Source organism: Nicotiana tomentosiformis, chromosome 3, assembly GCF_000390325.3.
Source record: "Nicotiana tomentosiformis chromosome 3, ASM39032v3, whole genome shotgun sequence".
In the NCBI taxonomy this organism is placed as follows: Eukaryota; Viridiplantae; Streptophyta; class Magnoliopsida; order Solanales; family Solanaceae; genus Nicotiana; species Nicotiana tomentosiformis.
Window position 1 is genome coordinate 87,312,300 of NC_090814.1, and position 21,109 is coordinate 87,333,408.

Sequence of the window (21,109 nt, forward strand, 5' to 3'; positions counted from 1 at the left end):
TCAGTAGCATCAGAGAGTGCTTTTAGCGCGGCAAGATTTCAAATCGGAGATCATAGACATTCATTAGCGGAGGACAGCCTAGAGATTTCCGTATTATTCAGAGATTGAATTAATTCAGAAAGAAGAAATCTTGGTTTTGAAAAATTAACCACTAGGGAAGAAGAAGAATACAATGAGATACTTAGCACTGGGAGCGATGACGGCATGGAACTCATGGAACATCAATCAACATTGCCAATTCCAGAACAATGTCCGAGAGAAATTATAGATAAGTTACAACGAAGTTATATAGGAGCTTACAAATATTAGTATGATAATTTTTTATTGTCTAGTAAGAGGCCTAGTTCAAAGTTCAAACAGAACCCTTCTTAGAAAGTGGCTGCATAGATTAGGTGCTCTTCAAAAAAATTATATTTGTATGTGAGATTTGAAAGTTCTATTAATAAAATAAAAGGCTCTAAGCGTTGAATTTATTTTATGAATTCTCTTACACTCTTACTTAGTTACTTAATGGATTGAAATTATATTAAATAAATTATAACTCTATTATATATTTATAATTGCTAGAATATTTTATTACAAGTCTTTTATTTTAATATTTTATAATTCTTTACTTAGTTTCCTAATTTTTATTTAATTTTTAAATTTATTGAATAAGTCAAAAAACTAGATGTTGCAAACTTTAAAAACTTAGTCATTGCCAAAAGAATATCCGTTGTCAAACTCAATGCTTAAATAATTTTTTTTAAAATGGCACTTAAGGCCCGCGAACCCGTCCCGTCCCGTCCCATCTCGTTTGTAAGCGGGACGGGATGGGCCTACCGTCCGTCCCGTTTGTTAGCGGGACGGGATGGGCCTACCGTTTCGTCCCGTTTGTCCCGTCCCATTTCATCCCGTTTGTCCCGTCCCATTTCGTCCAGTCCCGCCACCGTCCTGGCTAAATGTTGTCCCGTCCCATCCCGTCCCGTTAATTTTGTCCCGTCCCGTCCCGTTGGACAGCCATATGCACCCCAAAAACTTTCCTTGGATCTTGAGAATAGGAAAACTCTTCCTACAAAGCCTTCAATTGAAGAGCCTCCGATCTTGGAGTTGAAGCCATTGCCTCCACATCTCAGGTATGAATTCATTGGCCCTTGTTCTACTTTACCGATTATTCTTTCCTCTTGCTTAACTAATGTGCAGGTTGACTCTACATTGGCGGTGCTCCACAAGAGGAAGAAAGTTATTGGGTGGACTTTGGCAAATATTCGGGGAATAAGCCCCGCATTTTGCATGCACAAGATTAACTTGGAGGAAGATGCAAAACCCTCCATTGAACATCAAAGGAGACTCAATGAAGCCATGCAAGACGTGGTCAAAAAGGAGATTATCAAATGGTTGGATGTCGGGGTGGTCTACCCTATTTTTGACAGTTCGTGGACTTCTCCGGTGCAATGTGTCCCAAATAAATGGGGCATAACAGCGGTCACCAATGACAAGAACGATTTGATTCCCACAAGAATGGTGACCGGGTGGAGAGTGTGTATGGACTATCGGAAGCTAAACAAAGTTACAAGGAAAGACCATTTTCCACTCCCCTTCCTTAACCAAATGCTTGATGGGTTGGCTGGCCGTGCTTTCTATTGCTTTCTAGATGGATATTCGGGCTACAACCAAATCCTTATTGCCCCGGAAGATCAAGGGAAAACAACTTTCACTTGTCCCTATGGCACTTTCGCTTTCAAGCGGATGCCATTTGGCTTATGCAATGCACCGACGATTTTTCAACGGTGTATGATGGCAATCTTTACGGATATTATAGAAGACTACCTTGAAGTTTTCATGGATGATTTCTTGCTAGTCGGGGATTCCTTTGATGAATTCCTGGCAAATTTGGATAAAGTATTGGCAAGGTGTGATGAAACGAACTTGGTGCTAAATTGGGAAAAATGCCATTTCATGTTCGAGGAAGGCATTGTCCTTGGCCACAAAATTTCAAAGAATGGCATAGAGGTCGACAAGGCGAAGATAAAGGTGATTTCTAAACTTCCACCTCCAACTTCAGTTAAAGGCGTGAGAAGTTTCTTGGGTCACGCGGGGTTCTACCTGTGCTTCATAAAGGATTTTTCTAAAGTAGTGAACCCATTGTGCAAGCTCTTAGAGAAAGATGCTAAATTTCACTTCAATGATGATTGCATGAGAGCCTTTGAATTGCTAAAGTTCAAGTTGACAACTACTCCCATTATCACCGCTCCAAATTGGAGTATTCCTTTTGAGCTCATGTACGATGCTAGTAATGTAGCGGTTGGAGCAGTTTTGGCGCAATGTATCAACAAGATTTTTCATCCGGTCTACTATGCTAGTAAGACCATGAATGATGCGCAAGTTAATTACACCGTTACTAAAAAAGAGCTCCTTGCCATTGTGTTTACAATTGAGATATTTCGCCCATACTTCATGGGTGCAAAGATTATTGTTCATATGGATCATGCGGCACTTTGCTATCTTATAATCAAGAAAGATTCAAAAGCTAGGTTGATGAGATGGGTGCTATTGTTTCAAGAGTTTGATATTGACATCCAATATCGAAAAGGGAGTGAAAATCAAGTGGCGGACCACTTGTCTCGTTTGGAGGAGGAGGGGAGGCCGCATGATGGTCTTGAAATCAATGACTCTTTCCCCGATGAGCAACTCTTGGCTATTTCAATGAAGTAGGTGTCATGGTTCGCGGATATAACAAACTTCCTTGTGTGTGGAATCATCTCGGATGAGCTCTCTTCAAATCAAAGGAAGAGGCTCAAACGGTATTGTCAAGATTATTATTGGGACGAGCCATACCTTTTCGGATTCGCACTGATGGGGTAATTAGAAGATGTGTACTGGATGAAGAGCAAGATGTTATTCTTGAGTCTTGCCATTCTTCGCCTTATGGTGGTCACCATGGCAGAGCAAGAACGACGGCTAAAGTGCTAAGTTGTGGTTTCTATTGGCCCACTCTCTACAAAGATGCAAGTGATATGGTGAAACGAAGTGATGAATGCCAACGGCTCGGTGGAATCTAGAAGAAAAATGAAATGCCTCTCACTACTATTTTGGAGATTGATATTTTTGATGTGTGGGGTATTAACTTCATGGGTCATTTTGTGAGTTCTTGTGGAAACACCTACATCTTGGTCACGGTTGATTATGTGTCTAAATGGGTGGAGGTCGTTGCTCTACCCAACAATGAAGCGAGAAGTGTGGTGGCATTCTTGAAGAATAATATTTTCATAAGAGTTGGTACTCCGCGGGCTATCATAGCGATGGGGGTCGCATTTTTGTAACAAGGTTTTTGACACTTTGCTTTTGTCACTCATAAAGTTACGACTCCTTATATTTACAAGCTAGCGATCAAGTGGAAGTCTCCAACCGAGAGATAAAGAGCATCTTGTCCAAAACAGTGAATGCTAACGGGATAGATTGGTCAAAGAAGCTTGATGATGCACTATGGGCTTATCGAACTGCTTTCAAAACTTCTATCGGGATGTCTCCATACCGGTTGGTGTTTGTCAAAGCTTGTCATCTTCCGATAGAACTTGAGCACAAATCCATGTGGGCTTTAAAGAAGTTGAATCTTGATTGGGATGCAGCCGCTAACTTGCGGGTTGCACATTTGAATGAGTTGGATGAGTTCTGATACCATGCCTATGCAAGTTCGTCCTTATACAAAGAGAAGATGAAATACCTTCATGACAAGTACATCCAAAACAAGGAGTTCAAGGTGGGAGATCTTGTGTTTTTGTTCAACTCACGATTGAAGATGTTTCCCGGAAAGCTAAAATCTAAATGGAGTGGCCCCTTTGAAATTGTGGGCGTGACACCTTTTGGTGCATTGGACTTGAAGAACAAAAATGATGAGGTATTCCGAGTCAATGGTTACCGGGTGAAGCTTTTATTGAATCAAGCTGATGATGGCCACGTGGTGACAGTTATTCATTTGAAGTGATGGTAATCTACGTCGTGTCGCGACGTTAAATCAGGAGCTTCTTGGGAGGCAACCCATGCTTTCTTTTTCTTTTTCTTTTCTTCTTTGTAGATAGGTGTTATTTTGTGCTAACTGGATTTGAAGTGTGTTGCAGGAATGGGTGTGCTTTACAGGAATTGTTCTCAGAAAATTGGCTAAGTGTGGAAAAAGTATGGATCGCACAATTGTGAGTGCTACAGCAGAAGGCAACTGCAGCCGCACAATTTTAGTACGGACCGCATAACTTGGAAATGGAAAATGCAAACTCTTTGAAGTTTGATCTGTTATAGAAATGGCAAATTTGCGGTCGCATATCAAATTCTGTGGTCCGCAACCAAAATCTACGGTCGCACCCCAAATTGTGCAGACTGCAGATCATCAAGGGCATTTGAGCCCTAGGTAACAGAGTGCGGACCTCAAAAGGAATTCCGCGGCCGTACTCCTCCTTTGTTCCTCAAGCCAGACCGTCAGTATAAATAGTAGCCTTAGGGCTACTGTACATTTTTTTCCCTCTCTGAGCACTCTAAACTCTAACACTTTGAAATCATTTGTTCAATCATCTGCCACACTCCATCCACATCTATGATCACTTAGTTGCACTCCTTTATATTTGGTATGCTTCAATTACCCATCGACTTTCTCAATTTTTTAGTTTAATTTACAATTTATTTTAGGTAGTTTAGGCCATTTGTTAATAGATTTAAATTTTACTACCATGTGGGGTTTAATCTGTAATGGGTCAATTGCTAATTGCTTTATGGGGACTGGGTAAATTAATTTGCATGCTTACTTGTTAATACTATATTGAATTTGTGCAAAAATTGAAAACCCTAGGAAGTCTAATCGATTTAGGTATGAAATCTGCGGTCGTGCAAGAAATTGTGTGGCCCGCAGAGGTTGAGATTTAGGGTATTTGGACAAGTAAATTTTGCTGCCACACTTGAAATTATGCGGACCGCAAAAATCCCACCGCGGCTATAGAAAAGTGTGTGCGACCGCAAAACAGCCTATTCTTTGTGTTCAGAGAGTTGACATTTTGGGATGTCCAATGTGTGGCCGCAATGATAATTGTGCGGACTGCATTTCAAATATACGGTCGCACTCATAATTGTTCGGACCGCAGATTCAAAGTTGCGGTCACAAGTTCAAATTGTGCGGTCCACACAGTCTAGCCTGCGGCCGCACTTGGAATTGTGCGTACCGCACTTCCCCACCCTGCAAATATGTTTTACACTGTGTGTTCACTGTCTGTTGCACTTGACTTATAACTCACTCCTGTTGTTGCTTGTTATAGAAAATGGTGAGATCTCGAGGCCGTGGAGATACGTCAAAGGGGAGGGGTGAACCTTCCAAAGGCCGAGGCAAAAGTACTTTACCCCTCGCTATCCAAAAGATAATCGCAAAGAAGGCTACAATCAGCCGAGGAAGAAAACGAGAGCCCTCCGAATCTAGTTCATATGCCCTATCTCAAGAAGCATCGGATGGTGACCCAGTGCAAGAGCAGCCTGTTTTCCAATCACAGCCACAGGGAAGGTCTCAACTCCGGGACGATCCTTCCTCCTCACACAGCACCTCCGAGGGTCCGGAGAGTGACAGTCAGGCTTTAGAGCCCTCTTCTACACCTGTCCCTGAGGCACCAGCGGCTACTGTTGACGATATTTCGGATGATGGCCAAGGGGGTGATACGACAGTTGCCGGCCTTGAGAGGTCAAAAAATAAAGAGGTCTGGAAGGACCGTTTTGTAAGTCTAGCTACCTTCATCAGCTTCCGTGGGTGGTGGCCTATGAGATCGCTCACTCTTGAGTGACAATTCCAACTCAAAGATCTTGACAAGTATAATACAGTAGTATTAAGACAGTTCCGAGAGTGGAAGGGGTGGATGTGGTTCACCCAGACAGTTGTGGACTCCAAGGAATATCCGGTCCGTGAGTTCTACGCCAATGTGGCGCACATAAAGAAAGGGACCAAAGTGACAAAAGTGAGGAATCTAAAGGTGAGATTTGACCAGCACACACGGAACACCTATTTGGGGTTTGAGGATGTGGAGCCTGCACTATACTTGGAAAAACTGGCGATGGGTGATGTAGCTCGCCCATGGCTAGCTGAGCTTCTTACAGCCCAGGGGCTACCACCACCATAAATCACTGTAGGGGTTCCTATTCAAGGAAACACCCAAAACTTCAAGGCAGAGGGATGGCAGACCGTCGTATAAAACAGACTAGACCAGTGCCGGAATGAAACTAACCTACCTATTCCACGGGCAGTTCTAGTCACTTCTATTATGGCTGGGTACCCGATCAATATAGGTGCTGTGATATCGGCCAACATGTCAGTGGTCGCCAAGCGAGCTGAAACCTCCTACCTGTATCCCAACACCATCACTGAGTACCTTACGGATGCACGGGTAGTGTCGAGAGATTTTGACACGAAGGTTCGGGCTAAGAAGCCCTTCTCATGGTATTATCTGATGGATGCACACAACCCGAAGAGAAAGGGTCAGTCGACCACCACTATAGGCAAGTCTGACGAGCCATCGATGGTAGCTGTAGAGAAAGCCGATATGCCATCCACTTCAGTAGAGCCTTCAGCCAATGCAACTACCATGCCTCCACCTTCAGCCTCAGTGCCTTCAATTTCTGCTCCACTCTCTGTGCTGCGAGTCTCTCAAACATTGGTGAGCCTCAACAACTGGATGTAGACAGCTACTGCAAAGCAATCTGACATATCCGGTCATGTTGCAACACAGTCATCTATTCCGGCACTCCAGATTTCCCCCACAGTTGAAGAAAGCTTGAAGAAGATTCTGCAAAATCATAACACTATTATGGCCATCTCTAGTACAGCATAGGGCAGTGATCGAAGAGTTGTGTAAAGAGGTAAAGAAGATGAGAAATTTGCAAGCCTCTAAGAAGTCAGTGGACGAGCTTCAGAGCCATGTTACCAAGCTTGCAGCAGCCGGAGACATTCCATTTGATATGCTGATAGACCCGCACCACCCAGGCCCAGATCCTACAGCACCAGCTAGCCAGTCTGAGGAGCCAGACACTACTGAGGCAGTCCGTCAGATGTTCACTAACCCATTCACTCCCGGCCTTGAGGATGATGAGATCCAATTGGATGAGGATGAGGTTGGTGCCAGTGCTGGGGACACAGAGAGATGGCCACAGAGCCATATAGAGTTTTCTTCACTCTCACCCTTCTTTTACCCTTATTTTGTTAAGCATTGGGGATAATGCTTATTTTTATTTTGGGGGGGGGGGGGAGTTTCTTTAACACATCTTGATGAGTATGTATTTTGATAACTATGAGACATTTAGCCTGTAATTAACTTGTTATTATTTTCTTCTTCTTTCTCATTATGTATATATTCTATCTTATCTCTCATTATGTATATTCATTACGCTTTCAATAGTTTGCTTTATAGCTTCTTTATCTTTATGTTTGTCTTCTTTCTTTTTTTGAATTAGTAGATTTTTTTTATTTAATAACTTCTTTTTATGTTTTAGTGGATAATAAGCCTTTGGTTTTCTTAATAACACGGTTCTTTCCAAAGGTGATTTTTGTGTGAACCGGGTGACTCTTCCCAACGACGGATGGCGTGACAACCTTCTTAAGGGATTGAGTCTGTTTCCAAAGGTAGTAGTAGTAGATTTTTTTGGATTTAATAACTTCTTTTTATGTTTTAGTGGATAATAAGCCTTTGATTTTCTTAATGACACGGTTATTTCCAAAGATAATTTTTGTGTGAACCGGGTAACTCTTCCTAACGATGGATGGTGTGATAACATTCTTAAGGGATTGAGTCCATTTCCAAAGGTAGTGGTAGTAGTAGGGGTGGCAGCAGTGGTAGTAGGGGTGGTAGCAGTGGTGGCAGCAGTGGTAGTAGATGTGGTAGCAGTAGTGGTAGCAGTAGTGGTAGCAGTGGTGGTAGCAGTAGTGGTAGCAGTAGTGGCAGCAGTAGTAGTCATGCTCGAAGAGTTAAACATGCTTCACTTGGTACCAACACACTTAACTGCATGCTTATGGTTAAAAATAAGATTTTTGGAAAGAAATAGCTCTAGTTAGTGACTTTGTGACTCTTGTGTTGACTTAGGCTATCATCGAGTGGTTTAACCGAACCATAGTAATTTTCAATCTTAAATATGGTTATTGTAGGCCCTCAACTCTATATTTTTAACAATCCAGTTGCGTGAGAGGTGAGATGTTATTGTTGCAAGTCCAAGTACCCGTACGAATGGTCTAGAACTTGCCCCGAATGTGTTTCTAGGCAAAATTTTAAGTTTTGCTTGGATTGAGAAGTGATTGTAGGCTTTCATTAACCCGCTTGAAGTTTTCCATGGCCCACCAATGTTGTTATCCCTATTCAACACATTTGAACCTAAAATCTTTCTCATTTGATAACCATGTTACAAGCCTTTACCCGTTTTGTCGTGACCCTCTCTTGGCACCGAGCATTTCTTAATATAAGTTTGGGGGACAGACGAGGAACTTGAAAGAGGTATCAAGGCACAAAAAGAAAAAAGAAATGATGAGAAGAAAAGGCAAGAAAAAGGAAGAACAAAAAGAAAAATGCAAAAAGAAAGTGAATAAGGTGAAGAGTTGAAGGGATTCAAAGAAATGTAATGAGGAAAAGCATGGAGAAATTAAAGAAGGAGAAAATGAATATCATGATCAAGAAAGATTGATGTTAAGTCTCCCTAGTTCCCCTAAAGAAAAGAAAATGCCTTAAAGAATTGGCAAAGCATGAGCCAAGAAAAGAAAATGGAGTGCTTAAGGAAAGATGAACCCGTTCTATCATAGCATATCCAACCTTAGTCCAAAAGCCTTCATTGCATTTCGAAAAATCCCTACGTGAATTCAAGCCGAGTGAGCGTACATTAGTGGTGATCTACATGAGGGGCAAGCCTATGGTACTTAAATCTGTACTTGTGACATTCTTTTGAGAGAGATGAGTGAACCTTTGAGTGCTAAATTCTTAAGTGAGTTAGGCAAAGGAGAGTAGAGGAGGGGGAGTTTGGGATCCACAATGACCTACATAAAAGAGCGAGCTTCCTTGATGAATAAAGTCAACTCTTGATGCTCAAGTGTCACAATAAAACTATTTGTGCTTAAAAGTTTAACATGTTGCCTTGTTAATAATTCATAAGTGGTGTGGGTAATTGTTGGTCCCAATTGATGTGTGAGTGACTCACTTTGAATTGCTAAAATGGCTCTTAACTTGTGGAGGTGGGAACCACTTTATTTGCTTGAGGACAAGCAAAAGCTTAAGTCTGGGGGAGTTGATAAGTGGGGATTTTGACTACTTATTAGCGCTTTTTAGCTTTCGTTTTAGTCCAAAAGCGTTTAATTGTTTTTCCAAAAACTAATAAAATGTGCTTAATTGCAGGAATATTGGAAGATGAACTCCCGAGATGAAATCCAACTCAATAAGGAGTAATTTGAACTTAAATACATAAAGGCACAGAAACTCATAAGTGCAGACAACAGAATTCCATCTGCGGCCGCAGGTTATAAAGGAAATTCCATCAGAGATTGGTGCAAAGTGCGGTCTGCACATGAATTGTGCGGCCGCAAAAGCAGATCCAAAAGCAAAGTTCAGAGAAGATGCATTCCAAGTCTCCAAGAAGTGCGGACCGCACAACAATTGTGCGGCCGCAGAAGAAGAGCTATGTGGCCGCAAATACAATTGTGCGGGCCGTAGAAGAGCAAGGTGCGACCGCATTTACAATTCTGCGGACCACAGAAGGAGTGCATTGCGGCCGCGGTTCAGAATTATGCGGCCGCAGATTTCCAATCCTGTCAAGCTGAAAAAAGTGCGGATCGCACATAGAATTGTGCGACCTCAAAAACTTCGAAAGGGCATTTTTGTCCGAAATTTCTAGCCCTGTATAAATAGACAAGTTTCACATTTTTAGGTTAACCTTTGACATCAGCTGCTACAGCAGCCGTTTCCTTTTACTCGTTTTAGTAGTTTTTCATATTTTGAGCTATTTGAACAAATATGAGTTTAATTATCTTTTCTTCTATTTCTTCCATTCCAAGCATGAGTAGCCAGATTTTTACTAGGGCTGTGACCCAATCCTAGTGTGTAAACTTAATGGTTATTTAATTTAATGCTTGTTTATGGTTGGGTGTTTATTATTTGGCCTTGTTCTTGCTTTTATTTGTGGAATTAATGATTACAAATATTAGTTCATGCCTATTTGACTTGGTTTCTACTTGAGAAAGAGAGACTTAGTCTAGAAAAACTTGGCTAACAAGAAATTGGATCAATCAAGAGATTGACAGGCCCAATTAAATGGTTGAACCTAGAGATAGTAACAACCCGACTTGAGCTTTTATCAACTGTTTTGTTCAATACCCATTTGGACTTGAGAAAGCCAAATTGAGCAAAATCACTCTCTGACCGAGAGGTATTGAGTGGGTAATTGAGTGTTGATAGCTATAATACACCCCGACCAATAAAAAAAGCTTTAAAGTTTATATCCCATTAGGCAATCATCTAGGTGAAGGTCATAGCCCTAGGCTTTTTACAATATTTGAAAAACAACAAAAACAATTTCCTAGTTTTATTTCTCAACTTCCAATCGTAGTTCAAATTAGATTTCAAAACAACCAAATTTTGCGGAAGAGTAAATTTAGATATTCAAATTCACACGCTATGATATATACTACTAACTCCCATCTATAGCTCCATGCGGAATTCGACTCCGACTCTTGTTGGGTACTATTATTGCATCGACTATTTTCATAACCTCAAATTGAGGTGTGAACTTGGACGAGATCAACGACCACAGCAAGAAAGCTTACATCGGATGCAAACTTCAGGAACCGGGTAAGATTCATGAATTTTTAATTGCTAACGCAGCCTTATTTACTTTTAGCCATGCAGATATGCCAGGTATCCCAAAGAAAATCGCCACGCACAAATTGAACGTTGATCCACTCTACCCCCCAGTGAGGCGATTAGGCGTAAGTTCAACTCCGCAATTAATGATGCAGTACGCGAAGAAGTGGAAATATTATTGGAAAATGTCTCTGTCAGGGAGTCAAAGTACCCCCAATGGGTCACCAATGTAGTCTTGGCGAAAAAGAAGAACGACAAGTGGCGGATGTGCGTAGATTTCACTGACCTGAACAAAGTTTGCCCCAAGGATTCATTTCCATTACCTCATATCGACCAACTCATCGACGCAACAGCCTGGCACGATCTACTAAGTTTCTTGGATGCCTACTCGGGCTATGATTAGATCCTCATGGAGGAAGAGGACCAAGAAAAGACCACCTTCATCACCTACTAGGGGACGTACTACTACAGGGTCATGCCTTTCAGACTGAAAAATATGGGGCAACTTACCAAAGGTTGGTGACAAAGATGTTCAAAGACCAAATCGGTAAAACGATAGAAGTCTACATCGACGACATGCTGGTCAAATCCAAAAGGAAAGAAGATCACATCGACCACTTGTGAGAAACCTTCGGCATACTCAGGCAATACAACATGAAACTGAACCCCCAAAAATATGCATTCTGCGTGGCCTCAGGAAAATTGTTGGGTTTCCTAATGTCACAGCGAGGTATCGAGGTCAATCCTGACCAAATCAAGGCCATCAAAGCTATACGAAAGTACTTGACCACCAAAAGATAGGTCCAGAGGTTGACTGGACATATCGCCGCCCTTTCGAGGTTCATTTCATTATCCTCCGATAGGTGCCATGAGTTCTTTGGCGTATTCAAAAAGGAGAACGGCCTCCAATGGACCTTTAATTGTGTCCAAGCCTTGGAGGAGTTAAAGGTGTACCTGTCATCGCCACCGTTGCTTTCAAAACCAGAACCGGGACATCCCTTCCTCATCTATCTCTCAGTGTCCGAAGTAGCTGTGAGCGTAGTCCTGGTCCAAGAAAATAAAGGTACGCAATCTCCCATCTATTACATTAGCAAAACACTAGTCGATACAGAGACAAGATACCCCCATCTTGAAAAACTGGCGCTGGCCTTAGTCGTAGCTTCACGAAAGCTTAAACCATATTTTCAATGCCACCCCATCTCGGTCATCAAGACTTTCCCCTTAAGAAGCATTTTACATAAACCTGAGCTATCGGGCAGGTTGGCCAAATAGGCCATCGAACTCAGCGAGCACAATATTACATATCGTCGGCGAACGGCGATAAAGTCACAGGTCCTCGCAGACTTCGTCACCGACTTCAGTGCAAAAATAATACCCGAAGTCGAAAAAGAAGTCGTCTGCGCTTCTACCCTAACATAAGACCTCTGGGTCCTGTACACCAATGGCGCGTCTAACGCGTAGGGAACTGGGCTGGGACTCGTACTCGAAGTCCCAACAAGTGAAGTGATTCGCCAGTCCATAAGATGATCGGACATGACTGACAACGAGGCCGAGTATGAGGCCATAATTGTAGGACTAAGACTAGCACTCAAATACGGGGCGAAGTGGCTCAGATTGCACTGCGATTCTCAACTCGTCGTCAACCAAGTCACATGGACTTTCCAAATCAAGAAGAAAAGGTGACAAAAGTACCAGACCGAAATCTGTAAGCTACTACCTGAGTTCGACGAATGTCAACTCGACTAGATCCCTCGAGCATAGAACACCGAGGCAAATGGCCTTGCCAAATTAGCCGCAGCTACCAAAAACATTACAACTGGAGAAAGGAATGTGGTCCACCTCCTCAACTCGTTAATAGATCAAATCGAGGTAAGAACCATAAACCTGACTTGGGACTGGAGCAACCATATTATTACATATTTACAGTATGGCGTACTCCCCAACGATAAAAAAGAAACCAAGAAGCTGCGAAGGGAAGCATACAGATACATTATCATTCACAACGACCTGGAAAAAGGGACATATGGCGGCCTCCTAGTGAAATGCTTAGGCCCAAATCAGACGCGTCGTGTCCTTGAAGAAGTACACGAAGGCCACTGTGCAGCTCACTCCGGCAATCGAGCTTTAGTCAGATACCTCATACGGGCAGGGTATTATCGGCCCACCATGAAAAAGGAGGCCGCAGATTTCGTGGAAAAAAAGTGAGCAATGCCAGAAGAACGCCCCAATGATCCATTAAGCAGGCGAACACCTACACTCATTAACTTCCCATTGGTCGTTCATCAAATGGGGAATGGACATCGTGGGCCCCCTCCCGGCAGGACGAGGCAACGTACGATTTCTCTTGGTTTTAACTGATTATTTCTCTAAGTGGGTGGAAGCAGGAGCATTCGCCCAAATACGCTAACAGGAAAGAAGGTCACCGACTTTTTTGAAACATGGCACATCAAAAGAATACTCTCAATGCCTTACCACCCCGCGGGCAACTGGTAAGCAGAATCCTCCAACAGGTCAATACGGAACATCATGAAGAAGAAACTCGAAGATGCCAAGGGACTGTGGCTGGAAATATTACCAGAAGTACTCTGGGCCTATCGAACAATGCCAAAGACGAGCACAGGAGAAACACCATACTTGTTAGTCTGTGTGACTGATGCAGTAATACCGGTCGAGGTCGAGGAGCCTAGCCTAAGATACTCCCGTGAAAGCGGACCCCAGAACGATTACAGTAGAATGTAGGAACTCGACGAAGAGATATGGCCTACGTGAGAATGGTCGCCCAAAAGCAACAAGAAAAACACTATTATAACAAAAAGGCAAAAATCAAGCCACTCAAAGTCGAGGACTACATGCTTAAAGCTAAAACAAGCAAAGACCCGCGAGAAGGCAAACTAGGAACAAACTGGGATGGACCCTACAAAATCACTGCAATAGCAAACAAAGGTTCATTCACACTAGAAACAATGGAAGGAAAGCGAATACCAAACAACTGGAATATTACACACCTCAAGTACTTTAACTTTTAAAGGATAGTGTCCCCAAAGTCGTACTCTTTTTCCCTCACTCGAGTTTTGTCCCAATTGAGTTTTGTTGAGGACGTTTTTAACGAGGCGATGACGGGGATACTTCAGGATTGAAGTGCACACAGACAAAGGCACTGGACGACTAGTTTATTGCTCGACCTCTCAATACTTATCCAGTTCGACCAATGAAGGGACTAGATAGACTGGGACTAGGACTAAAATGCCAGCCAGCGCCCGAAAAATATTTAAATCTCTCCAAGTATATGAACAAAGCACAAATACATGAAGTTTATTTTTGTTCTCCTCGAGCATAGGTTACATTCGACCTCGTTCAAATTAATACCTATATCGGCCCTCAGCCAAAACTAAGTGCAGGTTACATTCGACCTCGCTCGAATTAACGCTTGTGTCGGCCCTCGGTCATAACTAAGCGCATGTTACATTCGACCTCATTTGAATTAACGCCTATATCGGCCCTCAATCATAACTAAATATAGGTTATATTCGACCTCATTCGAATCAACACCTATTTGGCCCTCGGACATAATAAAGCACAGGTTACATTCGACATCGTTTGAATTAACGCCTATATCGGCCCTCAGTCATAACTAAGCGCAGGTTACATTCGACCTCGTTTGAATTAACGCCTATATTGGCCCTCGACCATAACTAAATATAGGTTATATTCGACCACGTTCGAATCAACACTTATTTGGCCCTCGGCCATAACTAAATATAGGTTATATTCGACCTCGTTCGAATCAACACCTAATCGGCCCTCGACTATAAATAAACATGCGATGTGTTCGACCTCGTTCGAATCAACACCTACTGGCCCTTGGCCACAATCAAACCTAGGTTTTGTTTCAACCTCGTTCTTTTTTTTTCTTTTTCTTTTTTTATTCCCTCCCTCTAAGAGCTCTCCAGCTTGCTCTTGGGGTGACGCGAACTCACAACCTATTGGTTGGAAGTGAATGGTGCTCACCACTTGAGCAACCCACTCTTGTCAACCTCGTTCAACCTACTTGAATAAAGTGATTATGACTAAGGCAACCAAGAAACAAATTCAAAAAAACATACAAACCCGAACAGAAGAAAAAGAATCAGGTACGAGTAACAGAACTAGCATTTCATACTTAAGAATATTTTTACAAAGGCTCGAAAACACGCCCACAAAAAATACACAAGTCTGCGGCTAAACAAAAAAGAAGGAAAGGAAAAACAGCTAATCGCCGCCTAGCCCAGCAACGTCATCAGCTTGATCGCCTAGGTCATTTCTATCTTCCCCTTCGTCATAGCCATCACCAACGGGATACTCATCCTTATACCAGTTGTCCTGTTCAATCTGATCCACGCCCGCATCCTCTTCGGCATCACCGGCCTCTAATGTAGCGGGATCATAACCATAAGCAACCGAAGCTCTACGTGTCTTAACATGAGCATCCTCGAAGTTGGATTCTAAAACAGTTCCCGCCCCCATCAGATCTCTAAATATATCCACCTAGGCCTCGGGGTGAATCATTCCTCGTGGAAATCCGACGAAACATTGGGAAAAGCAGAAGTACGGGAAGAAAATGGCCGAGCCAATAACTGTGCCTTCTCGTCCTTGAGAGCAGCAACTCGATCACAAAGGCCTGAAGCCTCTTTTTTTAGCTCCCCTATCCGTTCATGAAGTCGCTCCTATCTGAGCCTGGCCGTCTCTAGAGCACTCTCCCGCTCAGAACGAAGAATGTGGATCACGATCTCCAAAGCATCTGATTTCCTCGCAGCCCCCAACCGGGCCAACTCTGCCTTCTCTAAATCCGTTGCATTCTCAGTGACCTCGCCACTTAGAGCGTCCGCTTTGAGTTGACACTCCTCGAGTTTGGAACGCAATGAGACCACTTGGGCTTGAAGATAGGCACATTGGGCCCCGACCCCCTTGCTCACCTCAAGCTCTTCTTCTTTATCCCTTGATGCCCCCTCGAGAACACCGCATTTTCTGATGACTCTTACCAACTCGTAATCTTTCTCCTTCAATTCATCTCGGAGAGCTTGGAAATTGCCGCTCTCATCGAACCGTCTGCAGATCTCGCGGTGCTTATTACGGTATTCACGATATTTTCGCTCTATCTTCTAAAAAATAGCCTTACGCCTCTCCTCTCGTCGGGCGCTCTCAATCTCCAAAATCACACTGAAATAAAGAGAAATAAAAAATAAAGAGTAAGAACGAAACTTTGAACTCGACATACAAAAATGAAAAGGGATCGAAAAACTTACCCTAAGAGCGAGGCCGATATGTTCCTGGATAAAATGGCATCCTTCAGTTTTTCAACGGTTTTACCCTCCACATCAAAACAGAGGGGACCAAAATAAGGGACCATATCCTCCGTGTCAACCAGCAAATCCCGATCCATGGGGATCGCAATAGTCCGCGTGGTCCCCTCCAACCTCACCACGAGTCAGGAAAGTCCCTACCTCATCATCCTCACCTCCCCGGCTACGCATTTTCCTTTTATGTCGGCACTCGAAGAAGGATTCTCGGCCGGTCGCGAGGCCGATGGCTCATCTTGCTATAAGTCATCGGGGACTCTCGCTGGTGGCCCTTCAAATTCCATCACAGTCTCAAGAATAGACGTACCCTCTTCGGCTTCAGATGATGGCAGAATCACGGGCAGTAATTCGGCATTATCCTTAAGTTCTATGGTTGTCGTTTCTCGGACGACGAAATCCCCCATCACCGAATTCACAGACCGGATAGCTCATTCGCCAGCATCCACTGATCTCCTCTTGCGGGGAAGCAAATACCACCACTCGACGACGATTCCTCTTCATCGCCCTCGTCTACTAGACGATGCAAATAGGAAGTCGGAAGTTCTACTATTGATGTAGTCGATGGCCGAGCAGACCTATCCGCGGCATAAAAAGGAAAAGAAGTAGACAACCAGGCAGGCCCAGTCACGGTCATAACAGGAACAGATTCCGAAGAAGAAGTAGCCTTCCTCTTACGAAATGCAGTAGGACGAGCCCTCGGTCTCCTCGAAGATCCTCGTACTGAAAAAGGAAGATTAAAGGAATGTCACTTCCTATACAAAACTATAACGAGCAAGCGACCATGAGGATATATATATATATATATATATATATATATATATATATATATATAGATGAACTCACTGGTCGCGGAAGATGCAGGCCCGAACTTCTTGAGAAAGGCCGGCCATTCATGAATCCCCATTGTGTGAGGCAGAACCTGGCTGACCCAGTCATGAATGTCCGACCAAAGGAGGGGGCGTAGTCTCAACTGCATGAAGAAGGGACGGAATGTCAGACTATGACTAAAACATGCAAAACAAATGCTTGACAAAAAAGAGATACTTACGGGCGTAATTCCAAGTCTGAGGGAATCTGCTCGCGTTGGCCACCACATCCTCGGTTTTGATGCAAAAGTAGTTGAGCCAGAACTGACGATTTTCCTTGTCGTCCATCTTCACCACCAGATATTAACTTCCTCGATGGCGAAGGTGCAACATCGTCCCCCTATAAAAACTAGGGGCGAAGCGATGCATCAGGTGGCAGAGTGTGACCCCGACCCCGTCCAACTCCGCATATTTCGTAAACATGCGGATAAGCTTGTAGATGTATGGAGAGATTTGGGGCAGGCAAATGCCATAATAGTGGCAAAATTCCTCCGCTAACGGGAGAAGAGGAAAGGAATAACCGACGTAGAAAAGATACATATAGAACGCGCAATACCCAAGGTGATGTATTTGTACCACATCGCGCTCCGCTGGGATCAGATCAATATGGGTGGGAATTTTGAACTTTGCCCTAAGCTTAGCGAGATTGACCTCTCTCATCGCTAATTCCGAGATCTCAGGGTCGTTCTCAGGCGTCTTCGAAAAGTCGGACGCAATTTTTTCACTACGAGAGATTATATCCTCCACTGTAGGAAAATTCTCATCTTCAATGGCAACAAAAACACTATCATCATGAGGAGGCATACACACTGCCAAAGGGATAGGGTCGGTTGCCATGTCATAACCAGAGGGTACATTAACCATATTTTTGAGAGAAGATGTTTTAAGTACAGAAGGGTTGGAAGCAACTGGAATCACCAGAATCAAGGGAGTGGATACACAATAACGAAGTAAAAAGAAGACAAGGATTCGATATGAAGAATAGAGAAGAAGACACAGGGATTCGATGTTAAGAATATGCAAAACACAAATGAGTGGTCTCATGTCCTTATTTATAAGAGTTCAAGCGTCATGACCAAGAAATCAGGCCATCATTACCCAGTACAGGTATCGAAATGGCATAGGCATGAGAAACAACGCAAAGCAACGGAAAAATACGCCATAATGACGCATGATGTCATGACGTCATTCTGAAACGATACGACCCCAAAGGTTGCGGCTCACGAAAGGTCATGTTGTCACCTCATCCGAAACACCACTGCTCGACTTGCTCGCCCCATTTTGCCAACCACGATAAACAGAGTCCGCTCATTAAGGCCGTCTGGGGTCGGCCTTAATAAGCGGAGAAACTAACTTATAGGCTAAAATCTGCCCTAAGGATATTTAGCGTAATACGACATTAAGGAAAGAGTCAGTCGAAGTCGACCAGGAAGCAGCAAGATTCATGGTCGAGATGTCAACCATGATCGAGGTCGAGCATTGTGTAAAGAATAGTAACGACTAGTTTTCAAAATAGAATATTAGAGAGAATATTCTGTTGAATATTCTATGCACTTATACTATTAGGGTTTGCTAGGGATATGTGTCAAATATACAAGGGAAAAAGAAAAAGGAAGAGTGAGATGTAATATTCATTTGATAAGAACACTTTTTAGAAGAAGATTCTCTCTCCCTTATAAAAATACAAAGATTACCTTTTTAACAAGATTTTGGATAATATTATTCCATAACTTTCCACCATATCCGAGGATTAATCAAGCAAATCTTGGATCTATCTGTCATTCATCATTGTCAGGAGAAACATTCGTCAAATCCATCAATTATTGGGTGAATCATTCCTCTTATTTACTTAAATATCATTTATTATTATTTATTTCTAGTTACACCTCCATTATAAGAACACTTTTCAGAAGAAGCCCTCTCTCTTGTAAAAATATAAAGATTACATTTTTAACAAGATTCTTGCTCATATTATTCCACAACTTTCCACCATATCCGATGATTGATCAAGCAAATCTTGGATCTATCTGTCATTCATCATTGTCAGAAAAAACATTCATCAAATCCATCTATTATTGGGTGAATCATTCCTCTTATTTACTTAAATATCATTTATTGTTATTTATTGCTAGTTACACATCCATTATTGCTCACACTTTAAGAATATTTTGTACTTATTGTTACCAACCCTTTACGGGATCTGTCTCCTTGTCCCACACGTTTTCAAGATTTGCATCTAGAGTTATTATCTTTAACTGGATTTAACTCATTATTACTTAAATTTAATAGTTTGACCGAAAATTACACTTTTTGATCAAACAAGTTACTGAAGGCATATTTAGCATATTTTGGTAACAACATGGGTAGATTTAATTATCCCAACTATTAACATATGACAATTTTTAAATCATATCGCTAAAGTTTTAAGAAGAAATTTGATCAGTTTCCCTATTTATATTCTTACAGTAAGTCTTCCTTTATAGATAGAGTCAATTGAACTTTTGGCAACAACATGGTATGATAGGGTGGATGATTTCCTCCCCTTTTAATTTGAAAAGTTGAAGTAGAGGAAATCACTTGAGAATATAGTTCAATTCATTTCGTTATTTTGAGACGGTATTGTTGAAGGAAGCAGAGTTTCTTCGTTCTCCTTTAGGTCAAATTAGTTCTTACTCGTTTTAAAAAAAAAACTAGTTTCTATTGCACGTGTATCTTTTGTTAAAGTATAAAGCTAAAAAATAAATATTGTAATACATAAAAAATAGAATAAAAAGAGAAACATGTAACTTTGCGGACCACTGAATCAACCTTGTTAAAATTGTAGCAATCCTTGTTTTCTTGTTATGGGTAATTTTGTTTCATAAAAGAGGACATAAATATTACCAATCGTGTTTGGTTGCCATTTTTGAGTTCCATATAGGAAACTTGTCAAATTTTTCTGATCGAAGGGTGATCATATAAGAGTAAATGTGCAATGAACAATACAAAAGAACCCAATATACACAATCCTCAACTCGCCTCCCTGACCCTATCTTATCCAGTTTCTTGCATTTTATATTGTTCTTTTTACTCATACAAGAACAGTACTACAATTTTGAAAGATCAAAGGAAATGTAGGAGAGTTCTTGACATTTATTCTAATTAGCAAATATAATATACATACAAATTGTACCTGATTTTTCTCCTCCACCACATTTTATCCTTGCATCAATGTAATCTTGACTTTTCGAGCAATCACGCAAGAATCTAAATTACTTCTAACATTTTAGCCCCGAACATGACTGATTTGTTTCACCTTTTCTTGATAAAAACAAATGTTCTTGCATCAATATATATAGTGGTTTGGGCAAATTAAAGCCGAAACAAAAAGATAAACCTAGTATATGTATGGACAGTTTCTAATTTGCATTTAATAAATGCATTGGTCTTGTATTGAATTAGTCGAATGAATTTAGGCTCTAACAATAACACCTACAATAACTATAGGTAGATGGAACAATTTTCTCATATTACATTCACTTTTTTTAATTTAAAAGTAATCATTTAATGAAGGGTTTTTCTTATTCAAGGACAAAAAGGATCGACTAACTTTTGAGGGATATTTTAGTAATTTAATTTTTAACTTGGGGTTTCATACTTATAATAATATATATATATATATATATATATATATATATATATATATATATATATGATATGATATATGATGATATATTTATTCCTCGAACGTAAAAAAGGAATACTACTAACAAATAAGTGAAAAATGGCAAAAGGGCCAAATATACCCCTCTACTTTCATCTATTGTCTATATTTAACCTTCATTATACTATCGGGCCAAATTTACCCGTACCGTTATACTATCAGGCCAAATTTACCCCTACAATCAGCAAACTTGTAAAAATACCCTTTGATCTGTTAAGTAATCCAAAATCTCCCAAATTTTTTTTATTTAAATCACTTGTTGTTCTTCTTGATCAACTATTTCTAAAATAATTAGTATTTACCTGCTTTCTAAATTAGAGAAAAAAATATTAATAATACAATCGAATAAACAAAGTATAGTAAATTAAAAAATCC